The 21109-nt window shown below is 34.0% G+C and overlaps 1 pseudogene; it reads left to right on the forward strand.

Annotated features, from left to right (window-relative positions):
* Positions 1–15962: 15962 nt before the first annotated feature.
* On the forward strand, positions 15963–16081 carry LOC112476377 (annotated as a pseudogene).
* Positions 16082–21109: the final 5028 nt, after the last annotated feature.

Consider the following 21109-nt stretch of genomic DNA (forward strand, 5'->3'; position numbering starts at 1 on the left):
AAAACATATGTTAATATATCCTTCTAAATATTGGTATGTGTTTTTACTCTAAAATAATAGATCTTATTTAAGTTAGAAGTCATTCTGAGAAAGATCTTGTAAGTAGTAACTCATTTTCTTAGAAATGTGAATACGTGTTTATTAGTTATATAATGCAGCTTTTTTTTTTTTTTAAATAAAAAGATTATAGTAGAGTTTGGACTTTTTAGTAAATATTTTTAAACTTTTATGTACATAAGACTCACTTGAGGAATTTGTTAGAATGTAGATTCCAGGACCCTATTTCCAAAGACGGTAATTCTTTCTTAGGCTTTAGAAGAAAAAGACCGTTCTGCTTTCTATACTCTCTTGTGGCCAGAATAGCATATCAGGCCTGTGGACTTCTTCACTTGGGGGAAAGGGTTCTCACCTTCTAAAAGCAGTTCAGCAAGAGGCTCAGCCCAGAAATGAGGCACAGGGTCACTCTGTTCTTGGGCTGTCCTCCTTTTACCCTTAGGAAAACCGAAAACTTTAGAATACCAAAGTAAGCAGGTTGTAGAGAAAATAACAACATAGGCCATTTGGGCTGCTTTCTGTCTAGTGTTGGGTAAAAGGAGCAGGGTTATATCTGCAAACTTGAGTGAGGCCTGGCCCAGCGCACTAGGGTACAAGTCACATAAAATTTGGTACTAAGAGCCAAGCCAGGTATTAAAGATGGCCATTATTTTACTGTGTCCTCAATTCCCCTTCAGGAGGTGTCTGGATGAGATTCAAGATGTTAGTCACCTTTGACACATTAACACTGATTCTTTGCAAACAAGTATTTTGTTTCCTCACAAAAATTTCCTTGTTCCTGTCACCAAAGAAAGGAAAATAAACTATTAGTCTGCCTCATGGCTTGTGCATTTATTTTACTTGGAGAAAAGGACTGCATACTTTTCAGTAACAAATTTAAGAGAAAAAGGAACTCAATCATTACTACTTCTTGTTTTATTTACATTAGAGATTAAAAAGTTGGAGAAGGGAATTGAATGCTGGCAAGACCCAAGAGTATTGCAAAACTGGTGTGTCCAGAGACTGCTATAATGGTATAACTGAAAAATTGGGGACACAGTGTCACATTCTTAATTTGGCAAATAGAAATCATTTTGCAAATATACATTTTAATGTTAACAATTAGTAGCAGTGGGCAACAGGACAATACATTTTGCACTTATATAGTTATTAAAAGTTACTTCTCTCCTCCAAATAGTCTTTATAAAATCTCTGAGAAGTATTCTCTTCCAGAATTTAACACACAGAGGTTATTCTCCCAAGGCTGCACATATGACTGACAGAGTTGAAACATGAAACCATATTTTTAGGCTTCACAGAAGCACATGATTTAATACCCTGATTGGGCTATTCAGAAATGAATGGGGCAGAGTGATATTTAGTCACTAACATCTATGACTAATGCACTGTTGGCTAGGGTCTTTCCAACCCCCTTCTCCCTAACGTCCTCCATTAATTAGTCACCAAATTTAGTCATTTTAACTCTTTCATAATTCTTAACTCCATTCCTTCCTCTTCATGAGCAGTGTCCCAAATCATCCTAAATTCCTGGACATTTAACAAATATCTCCTAATATTCTCACTACAATATTGTTTCTTTGCACATAGGTTTCCCTCTACCTAAAATGACTTCATTCCTTCCTTCCACCCTTCCTTCCTTTTCTCTTCCTTCCTTCCTTGTCCAGTTAGAAACTTCCTTCTTTGTCTATCCATAAATTTCATACTCACCCCTCAATATTTTGTTGATAAATTTTTCCAAGGAAGAATAAACTTTCACCAACAGGCATTTAGGCAATATCAATAGCCCAAAGGTTTTTTGCGACCAAATATGAATGTTAACGTCTATAGCTAAGAATCTGCAAAACTCACATGAAAATGTGGCACAAACCATGGACTATGAAGTACTTAAGGTTGTGTTTTTTTTATTATTACAATGAATATATCCTGGAGCTTGAATATGTTTATCTTCACATTGCTACCTGGCTATTTTTATTAATATGCTGTTGAGATTTATCCTTGTGATTAAAACTTCTCCGATATAACTTGACATATACTTGTGGTCAAATCATGCAAAAGATTATGATCTCTCAAAAGACAGAGGGGGTATAGCCTTCTTCAAGGAAGGCATTCTTTAGATTATAAAAAGTAAACAAATAAACATTCCCACCATACCAAGAATTCCCATGCATGAATCAACAATGACTGTGATGAACCTATTTTTGCTGCTGATGGCCCTGTCACATAGTGATACTCACAAGCTGTTACTGTTTTACAACTGCTAAGCCAGAAAGGCACGTGAAATCCAAAACTTTCCTAGATTTCTGTAGACAAAGGTAATAATATCAATGACTCTCTTATTAAACCTAGTAAATAAATACCTGTGGTATCTTCCTTTTCATGGTTCTCAGTAACTCTAAACATTCACCCTTCATAAGCCAAGAATTTACAAAAATGTTAGCATTTGTATAAAAGAAAACAAAACTTTTTAAACACTAAGTGTGACTAATAGGAGAAAAAACGTATTCACTAAAAGAAAGAGTTCACTATGCTATTTAAGATTAAAGATCAAAATCTTACAAGGTTAATAGTAGTCTAACTACTTCATACATTCCCCAAATTTCAAATGAAAGATACTAAATCAAAATGAGATACAAATATGTATACAATAAGTGGCACAATTGAAAGATTTAAGTTTTCTTTTTCTATCCAAGAGAAATAATGCTGGCATTTAAAAATTATAGCTAAGGAGAGAAACTTGAGCACTATGTCACTATTGTATCTCTATCTGGGCATCAGAAATGCTTGCTACACCTATCATGTTACAGGGTATTAATTCTGACACATTATCGAAAATAGACATTCTACTAGAAGTCAATTTGCCCTCATATCTGATAATTCATGATTAACGACAATAAACTTTTTCTGTACTTAACTGTTGTTTGAGTTGGACTCTTTCTCCTCTTTCCAGCATTTCATATCCTTCCCCACCCTGATCTTCCAGCTCCCTCTCTCTTCACTGAAACCCAGAAATAAAGCAGGAAAAGAGACCATTATACTCTGTAGTTTACAAGTCTCATCTTTCAGAAGGACGAAATGGCTTGTCAGATTGGAGAGTCTATTTTTGGCTTAGGTCACACTTTATCTTGGGGCTTTTCATGAAATTTTATCTTATTGTATTTAGTTACAGAAACTTAAAGAAAACTGTTTTCTGTTATTTATTTCATACGCGAGAGACAAATCAATACTAAAGATATTAAGATAGTAAAAACATATAGTAATGTTATATCATTTACTCTTTCACTTCATCCTCACCTAAGGGATTACAGATGTCTAGTCTTAACTCCTTATAATGCAAAAACAATGGTTCCTACGCTTTATTGTACATATATATTTTAAACACCTATGTATCTAGTAGTCTAGAAAATGCAGATATGATAAGACCCAAAGAAAGGCAGGGTACACAAATAATAACAACTATAATAGCAGTAACATTTAGTGAGTGCTTACTATGTGCTAGGAATGCTTCTAAGCACTGTACATCTGATAGGTCATTTAAACTTTCCAAGAACCATGTAAAAAAGTTATATTTTTATCCCTATTTTCCAGAAGAAAAAACTGAGGCCAATCGTGATTAAGTAGTTTAACCAAGAATCATATAGCTGATAGAATAAGGATTAGAGCCCTAGTCACCAAGCCAGAGCCTCTGTGCTCTGAGCTACTGTAACATGCAGATTCCCAAAGAAGGGAGAGAATTTAAAGTGCTGCTGATGGAAATACTATTCTATATGGGGGAAATGTAAAAGTTCCACATTCTCAAAGAAAACAAAACAAATATTTCTATGGATATTAGAAAAAGAACGTTATTTGTGTTGTCAAATCCTCCTAAAGTTAAATGAATTCTTTAAAGGGTGGGGGCTGGAAGAGGAAAGCCTGAATATCAGGTATTAATTGAGATTTAGTAGTACCTCAGCCTTCAATGGTTTGACTAACTAACAAATGACCAAATGCTCAGGACTTTCGGTTTTTCTTTGGAGTTTTCCTTTGTTGGTAGGTTTTTTTTTTTTTCCTTTATATCACATGAAAGCTTTGATACACACCTATAATGACAAAAGGTATGTGTGATAAAAAAAAAAATTCCCTTTGTCTTTTTCGATATCTCTTACACAGAATTGGTTAGAAAAGGCATAGCATTTTCAGTGATGTTAGAAATGGGGAGTGAGGCTATAAAACTGTACATGATCTCCATCTTTATAAACTGAGGCTGATTCAATTCTCGATGTACAGTTAAAGGAAAAGAATCAGAGAATGTGAAGTTGGGAACATTGTGAAAGAACCAGAATAGTGAGGGTAAGAATTAAAGAGGCTTGAAATAATACCATAAATAAACTATTATTTATACTATTTCCTAACCAAATTTTAGCAAAAGCTTAAAAAATTAATTTAAAACATCAAGTACAATGATATGCAGCTTCTACGAGGCTTTACATTTTCCTAATTGTGGGCAGCATACTTGCCCAATTTTCACAGCAGTTTGAAAACATATTACAAATATGAGGCTTCCTTTTCACGTTGGTAACAATACAGATATCAAAATTAGTCTATTAAAAAACTTTGATTTGCAGATTACTTGTTTAAGTATGCAAATATTCAGATCAAGATGATACCTCCATAGTATTTTTTGCAGGCCATAGTATTTTGACTCTATACTGTAAGGCTAAAGAAAAAAAATAATTTTACACAAATATTATCATCTAGTTAATAAATTTGTTTTTCACAGAGATATGAGTTAGCAACTCTGAAAGTATTTTATGTGTATTGAAGGTTTGAGGAAATAAGTAAATATATGATAGGAGAAAAAAGATACATTATTTTGTGAATGAGAACATCTAATATCCAGATCTTGGTTTCTAAATACCATTTTTCAATAAAAGAAATTTGGGCTCCTTGAATGGCTGATTCAAGGGCTGGATCAGAAAAAGCATGAGATGAACCTGAAGCATTTTGTGATACTAGAAAACAAGAAGTGTTCTAAAAATTATAGTGAATAAAGAAAGAACACAGGAGCCAACTTGAAGACTAGACAATTTGAGCAACAAAATAAATACCAGTTGAAACAGATTAGTACACATATATTAAAACAAATTTCCATGAGTCCATACTGATATAAATAAATAACTGAATAAGTAAAATAAGTGGAAGAAAAAGAAAAGCTCATTCTTACGGAAAAATTTTAATTAACAAGTGTAGAAGGAATGATAAAACAGAAAATTACCATTTGGAAAATACCGCAATGACGATTTTAAGCAGAAAAATTTGTGGTCAAAAATATGATGAAAAACTGTCACTTACATAGTCTCAAAGTATCTTCCCCAAGATGCTTACTAATTACAAAAAGAAAACCAGCAACATATATATGTGTGTGTGTGTGTGTGTGTGTGTTTACAAAAAGAAAACCAGCAACATATATATATATATATGGAATATATATATGTGTATGTGTGTGTGTATGTATCAAGATTATATAAAACAAAGAAAGATTGAGAAACTGTCCCAGACTGGAGGAAGCTAATAAGACAAAACAACTAAAAATATGTATGATTCCTGTTTACATCCAGAAGAAGGACACTGGTGGAACAACTGATGAACCTTGAATAACATCTATAAATTAGTTAATAGTATTATATCAAAGTTAATTTTCTGGTTTTGATACCTTTAAGATGCTAACATCTAGAAAAGGTTACATGGGCATTCTTTGCATTACTTTTTCAAATTTTATGTCTGAAATTATTTCAAAGTAAAAAATATAAATGTTAAAATGTCCTATGATATTGAATGGAGATCCTCTTCAATAAGAATTCTCAATAATAATAACTAACATTTGCACCATGAAATGCTTTTTGCTACATTGTCTCATTTGACCATTATCCCACTTTACAAAGTATTTTGTGACAGTTCAGAATATCAGAACTGACTCTCAAATCCAAAGTGTTTGGAACAAGAACTAATGTAATATTATTGCCAAATCAGCTGCTTATCTGGTTTTACATTTCTAAAAAAGTTTTATGGAGTGGAAATAGAAAGGAAGTATTAATAATAGGTATACAATAGTCCTCCTTTACCCTCAGGGATATGTTCCAAAACCCCTAGTGGATGTCTGAAACCACAGATAGCACCAAACTCTATATATACAACCTTTATATATATATGTATACACACACACATGCATACATACACACACACATATATATTTACATACACACACACATATATAAATATACACACATACATATACATACATACACATACACACATACACTCACCTATCATAAAGTTTAACTTACAAATTAGACCTTATGAGATTAACAACAATAACTAATAATAAAATAGAACAATTATAACAACATACAGTTATGTATATAAAGTTATGTAAAAGTAGTCTCTCTCTCTGAGAACCGATCTGGTAAATGACAAGGCTACTAAGTGACTTAAAGGCGAATAGCATATATGGCATGGATGCGCTGGACAAAGGGATGATTCATGCCCTGGGCAGGATAGAGTAAAATTGTGTACGATTTTATCACACTACTTAGAACAGCAAGCAAATTAAAACTTATGAATTGTTTATTTCTGGATCTTCCATTTAATATTTTCAAGCTGAAGTTGACCATGGGCAACTGAAATCCTGGAATGATAAATCGGATAAAGGGGGACTACTGTACGCTAATTCCTTTAAGCAGTTTGGAATAGCTAAAGTGAATTATTTAGTACATGGTTTCACCCGAAGTGAAGAAAAACAATGCAGCATATCCTGGAAATGTGTAACTGAAGAAGAAAGAGAGTCAGATAAACACCATGAACAATAATATTATGAAAGACTATGGAAAGAAAACAGGAAACGGACAAGATAAGATTTTAGGGTGAAAAAGAAATAAAGCAAAGAAAGAAACAAAATGAAGGAAATCAAACTGGAAGAAAGAGAAAAAGAAAAAAGTGGTTAGAGAAAGGATAGAAGCAAGACATCCAACTTCAAAGAGGAAAGGGCCTATCACTTTAAATCAGAACAAAAGTGAATGGGCTGTTGATGTGGTGGCTCATAGCTATCACCTCCTCAAGACAGTTTTAATGTCATTAGAATTGAGAACATGAAGCCGCTAAAACTTCTAAGGGAATTTAAGGGTAATTCTACTGATATGGAGATGGCATTACAGACACCCAGAGGCATTAGAGGCTGTCAGTCATCACAGGACAAAGACCTTTTTTTTTTTTTGAATAGATACTAGTAGCTTATTTACATTGTCTCATTTAATCCTCATAAGCCAATACTGCAGTTTTCATCATCCCTGTTTTGTAAATGAAAAAAAATAGGCTCTGAGAAGTTAAGTAACTTGTCCAAAGGTACAGCTACTAAATGAAATCTGCGTTTGGACCCCAGTTCTCTGGACTCTGAAGCCCACATCTTTTTTTATCTTTCATTTATTTGTTTGGTTTCTTCGTTTTTTTGTTTATATTTTCAATTATAGTTAGCATTTAATATTATTTTATGTTAGTTTCAGGTGTACAGCATAGTAGTTAGACATTTATAGAATTTTCAAAGTGATCTAGTACCCATCTGGTACTATAGACAGTTATTACAATATTATTGATTATATTCCCTATGCTGTACTTTACATCGCCTTGACTATTTCATAACTACCAATCTGTACTTCTTAATCCCTTTCCCTTTTTCACTCACCTCCAATCCCCACCCCACAATTTGGCAACCATCAGTTTGTTCTCTGTATCTATGAGTTTGTTTCGGTTTTATTTCTTCCTTTATTTTGGTTTTTAGATTGCACATATAAGTGAAATGATATGGTATTTGTCTTTCTCTGTCTGACTTATTTCACTTATTATAATACCTTCCAGGTCCATCCATGATGTTGCAAATAGTAAGAGTTCATTCTTTTTATGGCTGAATAATATTCCATTGTATATACTACATCTTCTTTATCCAATTGTCTGTTGATGGGCATTTAGGTTGCTTCCATGTCTTGGCTATTATAAATAATGCTATAATGAACATAGGGGTGCATATGTTTTTTTGAATTAGTGAGTTTCTTTGAATACCCAGAAGTAGAATTGCTAGGTCATAAAGTAGTTCTATTTTAAAATTTTTGAAGAACCTCCATACTGTTTTCCATAGTGGCTGCACCAATTTGCAATTCCACCAATAGTATGGCATTTTTCATAGAACAAGAACAAATAATCCTAAAATTTATATGGAACCACAAAAGACCCCAAATAGCCACAGTAATCTAGAGAAAAAATGAAGTTAGAGTTATCACAATACTTGATATCAAACTATACTACAAGGCTATAGTAATCAAAACAGCATGGTACTGGCATAAAAACAGACACAAAGATTAATGGAACAAAATAAAGAGACCAAAAAAATACCCATACCTATATGGTCAATTAATCTATGACAAAGGCAAGAATACACAATAGAGTAAAGGTAGGCTATTCAATAAATGGTTTTGGGAAAACTGGACAGATACATGCAAAAAAATGAAACTAGACCACTCCCTTATACTACATATGATAATCTCAAATGGATTAAAGACTTAAATGTAAGACCTGAAACCATAAAACTAGAAGAAAACACAGGCAATAAACTCTCTGACATTGGTCTTAGTAATATTTTTTTTTTCTGATATATCTCCTTGAGCAGAGAAAATAAAAGCAAAATTAAACAAATGGGACTACATCAAACTAAAAAGTTTTTGCATAGCAAAGTATCAACAAAACAAAAAGACAACCTAATAAATGGGAGAAGACATTTGCCTATAACGCATCCAATAAGGGTTTAATATCCAAAATTTGTAAAAAATTCATGCAACTCAATACCAAAAAATCCTAACAACCCAATTAAAAAATGGGCAGAGGACTTGAACAGGCATTTCTTCAAAGAGGACCTGAACAGACACTTCTCCAAGGAGGACCTACAGATGGCCAATAGACATATGAAAAGATGTTCAATGTCACTGAACACCAGAGAAATGCAAATTAAAATCACAATGAGATATCACCTCGCACCTGTCAGAATGGTCATCATCAATTAATCAACAAACAACAAGTGTTGGCAAGGTTATGGAAAAAAGGATTAAAGTATTTGGTCTCCTGATTGACGATGTACTCTGGCCATTGCCTTCCTTGGACCCAGAAGCAAGTGTAGATTTGTAACAAAAGTCTAGATAAAAAACACTGGCTCTAAGACCCCAGTAAACAACTAACCCACTCCAAATTTCTCTTGAGACCCCTGCCCATCACCATTGCTCTCTTCAGTCTGGTTTCCACACCGCCAAGCAGGTGTGAACAGACTGCAGGAGTCCTGGTGATTTCAAGATAACATTTAAGCTGAAATAGAGTTTACTGACAATATAAATAAGTGAAAAAGCCACAGAATACTAAGTGGCAATTAATAACAGAAGAGACTAGTTTCCAGTACTTATTTTTGTAGTCATAACCTGAATCTGATACTTAAAGTCAAACAAAAAATTAGCAGAGGAAATGAGAGAACAAACTGTTATTTTCTTAAAGTCTCACTTTAAATAGAAGAAATGTACCATGCTACCCATGAATGAAATAAAAAATAAACAATTATAAACCCAAAAGTCATTATGAAAAAGTTATCAACTTAAAATTATTCTAAGAAAGAATTATTTTTATGTGATAAATTGCAAGACATTTAATATTACACCTGATTTAGTCAAAACGTTGAAGAGAATAAAGCAAGATAATAGGATAATTGATCAACCCAGAATACCAAGTTTTGTACCAACCCTTATAAATACCACTCACTAGTGAAAAAAATGTCAGCCATGCTTAAATATCAGAAATGTGTTAAACTAAACAAACCTATTAATAAAAGATATATCGGGAGTGTGAAGAAAGAACCACTTGTGTTGGACTACAAACATAAAGATTCAAAAATCTGAGACTCAAAATCATATCAAATAGTCTCAGTGGAGAAACAATTCATAAATAAGTTATACAATGATAAAGGCTTTTATAATATGCCACAAGTTCTGCTTTAAGAAAAAACAGTCCAGAAAAAATTTTCAAATAAGCTACCAAATACTAGTTAGTGGCCACCTATCTACCACAAACAGTGCTATACTCGTAGACCTGTAGAGTAATGAATGCGTCATTCTAATAAGAGTTGGGGTGCCAGGTTAATAACTATCCAAATGCTGCCAAACAAATGTTCTATGGCTAAATTGTTTACTATAGTTCTCAACAGTCAAAAGAATAATGGTGCGTCCTTGCCTCTGATTAAAATCAATTACAACACCAAATTCAGTCTCTCAGAAAGCAAGCAGGTAGACTGGTTCCTACACAAACTCATTCTAAGGAGAATTCACTGGAAATGTAACAATGGAATAACAAGAAGTTGCAAAGTAAAAGAACTGCCATCTCCAGAAAAAACAGCTAACATCTTTGTTTCAAATCAAAGTTCAGATTTAAGATAAAAATTTATTCTGGTTCATTGGAAATAACAGGCCAGAGGCCTTTGATGCCTGCCCCGAGTCTGTAAACACAGTCCTCATTATTGCAGTTACAATTTATGGGTCAACAATGGTATCAGAATCAATCTCGAATCTCTTAAGCAGTCACAGGATCTGTTCCCCGACAACCTTGACAAACAGCAGCACCAGCTGTTATTCAGCATATCCCAGACTACTAGGAAATATCATCAGCAATTTTAGCGTATTCCACCTTAACATCACACATGTATTTATTCTGTCTCACTTTTAGTCTTTCTCCCTCCTTTCCTTCCTCCCTCGCTCACTCTCCTCCATTCTCGCCCCTCCAGGCTCATGGTAATATGACCTTTACATATTATTTACTCTTTCTAAATTATTTTAGCATTTCACATTAATAACACAGCTCATAAATGATATCATACACTAATTGCTTGTCATTTCCACAAATAGTTTGACATAATTTTACTTAATGGTTCTTTCTAAGACATTAAGTAAATCTTTATTACAGCAAACAAAAAGAGAACAGCAACAAAAAAGATGCCACTGTTATTACTGCTATGCATTAGGTCAGACTGTTATTTGCTAAACAAATAAGGACTAATCCTTAAAGCCACTAGTGTCCTATTCTTGTTTGAAAATAAATATATTCGAGGCAGAGTCTCAGATGTAACACTGAGCTTCATGCAAAGGTCTCAAGGAAGTCTGAGCATTTAGTGTTCTCTCTTTTGAGATATAGAAGTAACCCCATTTTCCTGAGATCGCATCCTACACTTCAGAACTGGCTGGGAAGGTATGTGGAACAGCATGCTCTGGCATCCCATAGCTCGGTGGCACAAAGGTCTCACTTTGCTCCTGATGAAGAGTCTGTCTCCACCAGCTGAGCCATGTGCCCCACAGCCAACTTGCTCTATTTGTCCTCTGTAATTTTGGAAAAGAGCTCCTCAATGCTTTCAAGCTCCAGTCCCAGGCTCTTGTCAGGGAAGCTAAGGATACTCCCTGGAATGTTCCACAAATTAAACAGTAGAGGATGGGACCACAAACAGTGCGATAATAAAAGCACTGCACAAAAAGAATTCTCCATTTCTCAGCTTTACACAGCAGTTACCATGAGCTGAGGCCTCTTCTCCCCACCCTCCTCCATTCTCTCACTCACCTTCAATGATTATTTGACTCAAGGCAGTGCTTTAATCTCTTTAGAGATTACCCAGGTTTTTAAAAAATTCTTGTTTTTGTTTTCTGCGTGAAATCTCTTAACTGTTAAATACCATCAGATTTATTTATTTTTTGTTTTTCAGGAATATGAACAGGATAAAAATAAGAGAACAATGTACAATCATAGTGTGGATTGAAGACTGAATTGAATGAAAATCTACAGTGAATTGAGAACATTCATATTAAATGGATTTGACACAGTTAATATTATTACAAGGAATTAGCTTAAAATGTAACCAAAAATAGAAAGTATGACAAATTGATTTTAATCTGGCATATTTTTCAACTGCCTTCAGAGTTAATCTAGACTCATAAAAATGATTTTTAAAATGTTAGTTACAGATTCACATGCTCTTTTCTCAGCCATAATTCCTCACCTAAACAATAGAATACAGAAAATCATGAGTGATTCTTTTTCAATTTTGCCAGATGGAACTTAAACAGTACCCTTCTAGTTGCAGACCAAAGGAAGTAATTCATTATGTGAATAGGATGCCTTAGGCTAACATCTGGATTTAATTTTAATTTTATTTGTAAAAATTTTTAATTTAATTTTTTAATTTTTATTTTCTTAGTTTTAATTTTTAATTGGTTTTCTAATTTTTAATTTAAAAAAATTTTAAATTTAATTTAAAAACTTTTTTTAGTTTTAATTTTTAAATGGGGTTTAATTTAGTATTGGGGTTTCATTTGGGTTTTGTTGTCTCAGGGAAAGGTGACTAGGGCAGTGGGGTAAAAAAAACAATCACCAAAAAGCAAGACCTTGTCTGCCTTGTCCTGACTGCATTCTGAATCAAGTCACCTAAACCACTTTGGACTAATTTTATAAAATTGAAGTAAGATGGTTATAGCTATTTTCTAAGCGAGCTTTTGTTCTAATGTCTGATAATTTCATTCTAAAGGAAATGTAGCATATAACCTTCAACTTGTTCATTAAGAAGGCCTTGCATAGATAATGAACATAAAAGAATATCTAAAACATATATTTTTTTAATTCTGTAATTTCAATCTTCTCCTTAAATCTAAATTTTTTACCAAATTCAAAAGAAAAGTTAAACATTTCAATATCATCTCCTTTTCCCCCTTCTCCTGCAGCGATAATAAGGCCCAGATTTACCAAAGAATGGAAAAGAAAGGGTTCCCTTTCACTCCTGGAAAATATCAAGTCAGCTTTGGTTTGCTAGACAAAATTATAGCACCTTTTATACTCATAGTCTCTGAGAGCTTAATATAAGCACTAGTTAAAAATTCACACATTAACAGTCCAAGGACTTAATAAACACAAGAAGAAAGACGAAAGGAAAGAATTTTAAGAAAATGGTCCTGTGATTTAAGTGATTCCAAAGCAAAATTCATCTCAAATTTGAAAACATTACCAGAGTTCTTGAGACGGCCCTGGATGAGTCATTCTTACTGAATGGACTCTATCCTTAACCTGACCCAAAATACACAAGGCCAACCCAAGTGCAGAAGGCACCAGAGGGGGAACAGGAAGTACTCATGTCACTCATCATTATGTGCAGAACTGTTAAGCAAATGGTATGTCTTATCACGGAGAATCAAATCAATGCATTTAATACCTTAATTTTAGCATTTATCTGAACATAAGAAATGTCTAGTTACATTGAGTGAAAACTTCTGTAAACTGTTTCATGAAAAATATGACTGTCATCAGGAAACTAGTAACTTCATACTCAAAGGAACTATTCCTAGTATGTCTTCAAGTTATATTTGCACATTGCACTAACAGAGATGAGGCTGAGATTTCTACTGATTGTTTTTTGTTTTTTGGTTTTTTTACTACATAATATATAGTGCAGGGAGCTGGAGGCTGTTCTCTTCTATGCATCATAAGCACCAGTTGTCATCTAAGAATAGATATTGTTTCCATTTGTGTTACTAAAACAGCAGAAAGTATATGACTTTATTCTCAATTTCCCAGACGACTATAAAATATGAAGTTAAAACTATCTTTTAACCTCATTAGCTAGTTTGTTTCTCAATGGGGATGTTCTTGGCACTTGGGAAGAGAAAATTCTTTGTAGTGAGAGACTGTCACACACATTGCAAGATGTATGGCATTCTTGACCCCTAGATATGAAATGCCAGTAGCTTCATCCAATCATTGTGATGACCAAAAACACCCTTAAAAATTTTCAAATGCTTCCTAATGAGTAATCTGCCCATGCCCAAAAACCCACAGCTAATGAAAACTAGCCCACTGGCACATGAACTCTGTCAAGGAAAGGTCAAACATCTATTTTGTGAGCCTTGCCAATGCATACACATAGGCACATTCTTATCAATATTGCTCAAAAGGAACACAGTACCATTTAATAATAGACTTTTTCAAGGCTAGAACAATCTAAGAAAGAATTTACTTCAACTCCCTTATTTTACAAATAAGGAAACTAAGGTCCAGGAAAACTAAGTGGTTTGCCTGAGTTCATAGATGCTAATTCATACTAGAAGTAGAATCAGAGCACACGTCCTCCTAGCTGTTTTCCCTTTCTATTCTTCTCCAACCATAGAATGAAAAGTAGAGAAGGATCTTTCAAAGCACCTCTCAAACTACTCTTTAAATATGAAATTTTACCAATGGTGAGCCAGCAGGTAGATGTTCTTACTCTTCAAATTCATTTTTCCTAACACTTTAGTCCTGAAAAATATTTTCACATGCCACTAATAACTTTTAGAAAAGTTAATATGTAACTATTGAAAAACTGCCTTTTAAAAATCCAAGTGAATATTCTTTTAAATGGAAAAGAAAGTCCTCAAGTCTTCTCTAGTGAATCTGGATGCTGTATTTGCAAAGAGACTACTTTTAAGTCTTAAAGTAAATACACTCTCCAACCAAAAACCAAATACCACAGTAAATTACATTAAATGCAATAATGAACAAAGGCTGGTCAGTGCAACATTACCTGCTCTCTCTTTAAAGTAATGGTATACAATCAATAAAGATCTTAAAAACATTCATTGTTTTCTTTGAAGGGAAAAAAATTCCCAGTATAAAAACTTATATCACTTCCATTTTTCCAAAAAGATTTTTATCTCAGCATTACTTTCACATTAATTTGACTGGCAATATCTTCTTGATTATACGTGTTTTTCAAAATAAATATCTCAATTAATAAAATATTAAATGCAGTTTTTAAATTCTTAATTTCATTCCTAATTTTATAGCTGTTCAGGCATCTGGATTATTATCATTAAAATGTTTCAAATTGAACACAAATTCAATATTTTGGTCTCAGGGCTACTCAAAAAGAATGTCAGTTTTTATTTTGTAGTTCTAGAAGAAAGTACAGTATCTAACTACTGAGTGTCCGTCTACATATAAACTAATTGACATCTGTGGGACCTACCCACCTGCACTATGAGCAAGCAGCATAGAAAATAGAGGAAACAACTACACAAAACCAGTCATACAACACAGGACAGCATTTTGTGGAGAATAAAAAGCTTTACATCAAACAATAAAACATGTACTTTTAACCACTTGTAAGTAATTTAATGTACCCTTATCTAATTTTTTCATGGTTTCCAAGTGCCACTTTTGAATATGTAATTGTCCTTAATCACCTGGAGGCCTTGCTAAAATGCAAAAGGATGGCTCCCGGTGGGGCTCAACAATTTGCATTTCTATCAAGTTCTCAGATGAAAATGATGCTGCAGGTTCTGGGACTACACTTTGAAAAATGCTACTTCACAAGATTTTTAGAAGTACTTTTTTCTGACAACTATTAATAATCAGAAGTACATTTTTCATTTTTACCCAATGTTCAAAATGTGCGCGCGCGCGCGCGCACACACACATACACACACAAACATAAATTAAAACACAAGAAACAATTTTTTTTTACTACATATAATGAACGCCAATTTATTTCTATTCTATTCTATTTTATTTCTTTTCACTGAATTGCATTGGTCATGAACCACTAATTTGATTTCATGACCCCTGATAGATCAAGACCTACAGTTTGAAAAATACTGCTCAGGATTCCATGTTCATCATTTAAGTTAATAATAATAACTGTTGACATGTACTGATATTTACTAGGTGCCAGATACCCTTCCAGTCTTTTTCCAGGCATTACTCAATTCATAAATTAAAAATGCATAATAATGTTATGAAATAAGTTTTATTAAAAACTCATATTAACAGAAAGGAAATCTGTGTTCCTTGCCTACAGCCATGCTACCCTGAACAAGCCAGATCCCATCTGATCTCAGAAGCTAAACAGGGTTGGGCTTGGTTAGTACTTGGATGGGAGACTACCTAGGAAGACCAGGTGCCGTAGGCATAAAAAATAAAAAAATAAGGAATTGTAAGCTGACAAGGTCCTTGCAATCTGTGAGGTCAACCAAGGGTTGCCTCGCCTAAAAAAAGAAAAGAAAAAAGAAATCTGTGGTCCAAGGCTAATGCAACTTCCCCAGGGTCACAAGGTTTGTGCCTATCAGAACCACGTTGGAACACAGGTCTAATTCTACAACATAATGGTAAAGATTGCTCGCTTAAAGTGAGATATTTTAGTTTTGAGTCCCAGATCTACCACTTAGTGGCTGTGTGATTTTGATAAGTTACTAAACCTCTCCAAGTTTCAGTTTTCCCAATAAGCAAATACAGTAAATTTTCTGGATACAAAATCGATGTTCAAAAATCCATAGCATTCTTATACTCTAATTATGAATTATCAGAAAAAGAAGTGGAAAAAATAATTCCTTTTGCAATTGCAAAAAAGGAATAAAATACCTAGGAATAAATTTAACGAAACATGTGAAGGACCTATATAATGAAAACTACAAGATCCTATTAAAAGAAATTGAAGAAGATACAAATAAATGGGAAGATATTCCATGTTCTTGGATTGGAAGAATTAACCTAGTTAAAATGACTTTATTATCTAAAGCATTATACAGATTTTAATGCAATCCCCATCAAAATCTCATCGGCATTTTTTAAAGAAACAGAACCAAAAAAATCATCAGATTTGTATGGAAGCACAAAAGACCCCAAATTGCCAAAGCCATCCCGAGGAAAAAAAATGAAACTGGAGCATCACTCTGCCCAAATTCAAATTATACTACAAAGGGACAGTAATCAAAACGGCATGATATTGGCAGCAAAACAGACACACAGACCAGTGGAACAGAATCGAGAGCCCAGAAAAGTAAGCTCATACTTATATGGACAAATAATTTTTGACAAAAGAGCCAAAAACATACAGTGAAGCAAGGAAAGTCTCTTCAATAAATGGTGCTGTGAAAACTGGAAAGCCGCATGCAAAAGAATGAAACTAGACTGTTGTCTATCACCACACACCAAAGTTAAATCAAAATGGATTAAAGACCTGAATATAAGACCTGCAACAATAAGATGCATAGAGGAAAACACAGGAATGAAACTCAAGGACCTTGGACTTAAAGAGAATTTTATGAATTTGACCTCAAAAGCAAGAGAAGTAAAAGCTAAAATAAATAAACGGGACTACATCAAACTAAAAAGCTTCAGCTCAGCAATAGAAACCATCAACAAGGTAAAGAGACAGCCATCCGAATGGGAAAATATATTTGCAAGCAATGCCTCCAATAAGGGCCTAATTTCCAAAATATACAAAGAATTCATACAACTCAATAACAACAAAAAAAACACAAATGATCCAATCAAAAAATGGGCAGAGGACCTGAACAGACACTTTTCCCTAGAGGACATACAAATGGCCAACAAATATATGAAAAGATGCTCAACATCGCTAGGTATTAGGAAAAAGTCTCCTTGTTCTTTTATATCTTCTAACTTTCCAGTTGTCCAAGGGTTTATGCTCTTAAGCACAAGGAAAAATAAACAGGGTGATATCTTTCCCTCAGAAAGGCAATGGTATACCGAAATAGGTGCGGGATGAAGAATCAGAAGAGTTCAGTCTTGACTTCACATTTATTATCTGTGTCATCTTTGAATTCTAGTTTGTATATCTGTAAAATGGAGTGATAAAATCTAGCCGGTTATTGTGAAAATTAGGTGAAATAAAGTATATGCAGTTATCTTGTATAGAGATACCACAATGAGATATCATCTCACACCTGTTAGAATAACTATAATCAACAGGACAAGTAATAACAAGTGTTGGAGAGGGTGTGGAGTTAAAAAAAACCCTCATACACTGCTGGTGGGACTGTAAATTGGTTCAGCCACTATGGAAAAACTAAGAATTTATCTACCATATGATCCAGCAACTCTCTACTGGGTATTTACCCCAAAGACTTGAAAACTCATATCCGAAAAGATATTTGCACACCGATATTCATAGCCACATTATGCACGGTGGTCAGGACATGGCAGCAACTGAAGTGTCCTATGATAGATGATTGGATAAAGAAGCTATGGTACATATATACAATGGAATATTACTCAGCCATAAGAAGAGATGAAATACTGCCATTTGCGACAACATGGATGGACCTTGAGATAATTGTGCCAAGTGAAATAAGCCAGACAGAAAAAGTTGAAAATCACATGATATCATTTTTATGTGGAATATAAACCTAAAAGCAACAAACAGGCAAACAAACAGAGACTCATGAACATGAACAATAGACTAGTGGTTACCAGAGGGTAGGGTGGGAGGGGGAAGGAGGGAAGTAGATGGGATAAAAGGGGTCAAATATGTAGTGACAGAAAGAAATCTAACTATGGGCGGTGAACACACAAAGCAATATATATATGCCTTACTGTTGATTTGTACACCTGAAACTTACTGGATTTCATTAACCAATGTCACATAATAAAAATAAATAATTTTTTTAAAAATGGAAAAAAAATAGAAAAAACTGTGTAGAGAAGGAATGAGATGACCTTATTGAATGTCAACTATAATTCAATTTAATTTCTTTCTCTAATTAAAAGGATAAGAACCACACAATTCCACTCATATGTGGGATATAAAACAGAAAGCAAGAAATGAACAAATAAAACAAACCACAAGACACAGACAAGATATGATGGTTACCAAAGGGAAAGGGGTTTGGGCAGAAGACGAAGAGGGTAAAGGAGGTCAAAATATGTGGTGACGGAAGGAGACTAGACTTTGGGTGGTGAACACACAATGCACTGTACAGATGATGTATTATAGAATTTCACACCTAAAAGTCATATGATGTTATTAATCAGTTAGTCCAATGAATTTAATTTAAAAAATAAATATTTAAACACTTTGTAAAAAAAAAAGTTTCAGTTTTTCCATTTATAAAAGAGAGGTAATAATAGGGCCTACTTATGTGGGAACTGTGAGGATTAAAGGAGATAACCCATGCTAAGTGCTTGGCATAACTAGCATGCAGCAAAGCTTCAATAATTGTTATTTATTATCAGACAGAGACTGAATTCTTTTTTTCACATTTACTTATTTATTTATTTAATTTGTATTTTTCAATTAGAGTTGTCATTCAATATTTTTTATATTAGTTTCAAGTATATAACATGATGGTTAGACATGAATTCTTACTTGCCGCATCATCCACTCCCACTCTTCTCTTGGCTTCTAGTTGCTAGTACTGTTTCTGGATTTGCATTTTCTCCTGATTCCTTGGCATCTGACATTTGTTATCCTATGACCTTGCTTCTGCCCATCTCTCATCCATCCTCCTCTAGCAGCTCTATCTGTTGTGCAGTTCTCAGAAATCTGGATTCAAACCATTTCTTGTGGCCTCTGCCTGTCTCTAGGTACTAAAGACCAAGGCTCCCCCACCGAACCTGCCAATTTGAACCCAATCTCAAAGATACAGAAAAGTTATTCCATGATGAAAGTGTGAATTGTTACCAAAAAAATGAAATTTCTAATCAGCAAATCACAAATGTGAGAAGGCTGAGGCCTTCTGTATACCCCATAGATACCTTTATATAAAATCATCAACATTGCACTTGGCCATTTCAAAATAACAATTAAACCATAAACAAAAAACAAAATGGAACTCTGAAGGTGGTACTCATGTAGCTAAATCCTAGGCTTATGAAATTAACTGGAATAAGATAACAGCAGGCTCTTTTTCTTGCTGGAAGTTCCTTCATATGAGAAATTTTAAAGCTAGATATTCCCAACACAATGAAACAATCAAAGACAACCCCTCAAGAAGGATGGAGAATCCTCTTCTCTAGATATCTATAAACAGGAGTGTGATGCGCTTTAACAATTCCTGTGATAAATGCCCTTCCTTGAGAAAGACTGGCTTGAAAATCTCTTTCTCTATTGCTAATTTAATTTCTGTGTGCCAGTGAGTACTGCCACCACTAACCCAATTTTTTCCCCCTTCTTAGTTGCTATCCCCAACAAAATCATCCTTTCCTTCTATCTTTCAGCTTTCCCAAGTTGGGTCTCTAGTCTCCAGACCCAGGACCACTTCTCCCCTTCTCATTCCTCTACTTCAACTATCACTCACACTGTTGCTGGGGCATGTGTTCCCATGTTTGGGAATTAAGTAATGAGGACAGATCACAGAAGCCCCAAGGACCATATTTTTTCTGTTTACCTTTCACCGGAAAGTAAAGCCTGGACTAGCTGATCACTATAGATGGATTCAGTTACTGGTCCATGGTAGCTGGAATTTCTTTTCTCATAACAGAATCTTGATAGTGGTAACCCATTCCAGAAGCCTCAACTCATTGGCGCAAGAATGCTGTCGTCTAAATGAACCACAAGAGATACCAGACAAGAAAAAGCTAAAGGAGTTCATCACCATCAACCAGTATTACAAGAAATTTTAAAGGGACTTCTTTAAGAAGAAGAAGAAGATCAAATATATGAATAATAAAAAGGTAATAATTACATATCTATCAACAATTACCTTAAATGTAAATGGAATAAATGCTCCAATCAAAAGACACAGAGTAGTAACTGAATGGATAAGAAAACAAGACCCAAACATGCACTGCCTACAAGAGACCCACTTTAAATAGAAAGACACTCATAGACTGAAAGTAAAGGGATGGAAAAATACATTTCACGAAAATGGAAACAAACAAAAAAAGAGTAGCAATACTTACAGCAGACAAAATAGGCTTTAAAACAAAGGCTATAACAAAAGACAAGGAAGGACCCAGCAATTCCACTTCTGGGCGTTTATCCAGAGAAACCCGAAACACTAATTTGAAAAGATATATGCACCCTTATGTTCGCTGAAGCATTATTTTCAATATTTAAGATATGGAAGTAACCTCAGCATCCATCGACAGATAAATGGATAAAGTAGTACATATATACAGTGGAATATTAGCCATAAAAAAAAAAGAGTGAAATTTTGCCATTTGTGATAACTTGGATGAACCTAGAGGATATTAT

The sequence above is a fragment of the Pteropus alecto genome, unplaced genomic scaffold (assembly GCF_000325575.1).
Source record: "Pteropus alecto unplaced genomic scaffold, ASM32557v1 scaffold161, whole genome shotgun sequence".
Classification (NCBI taxonomy): Eukaryota; Metazoa; Chordata; class Mammalia; order Chiroptera; family Pteropodidae; genus Pteropus; species Pteropus alecto.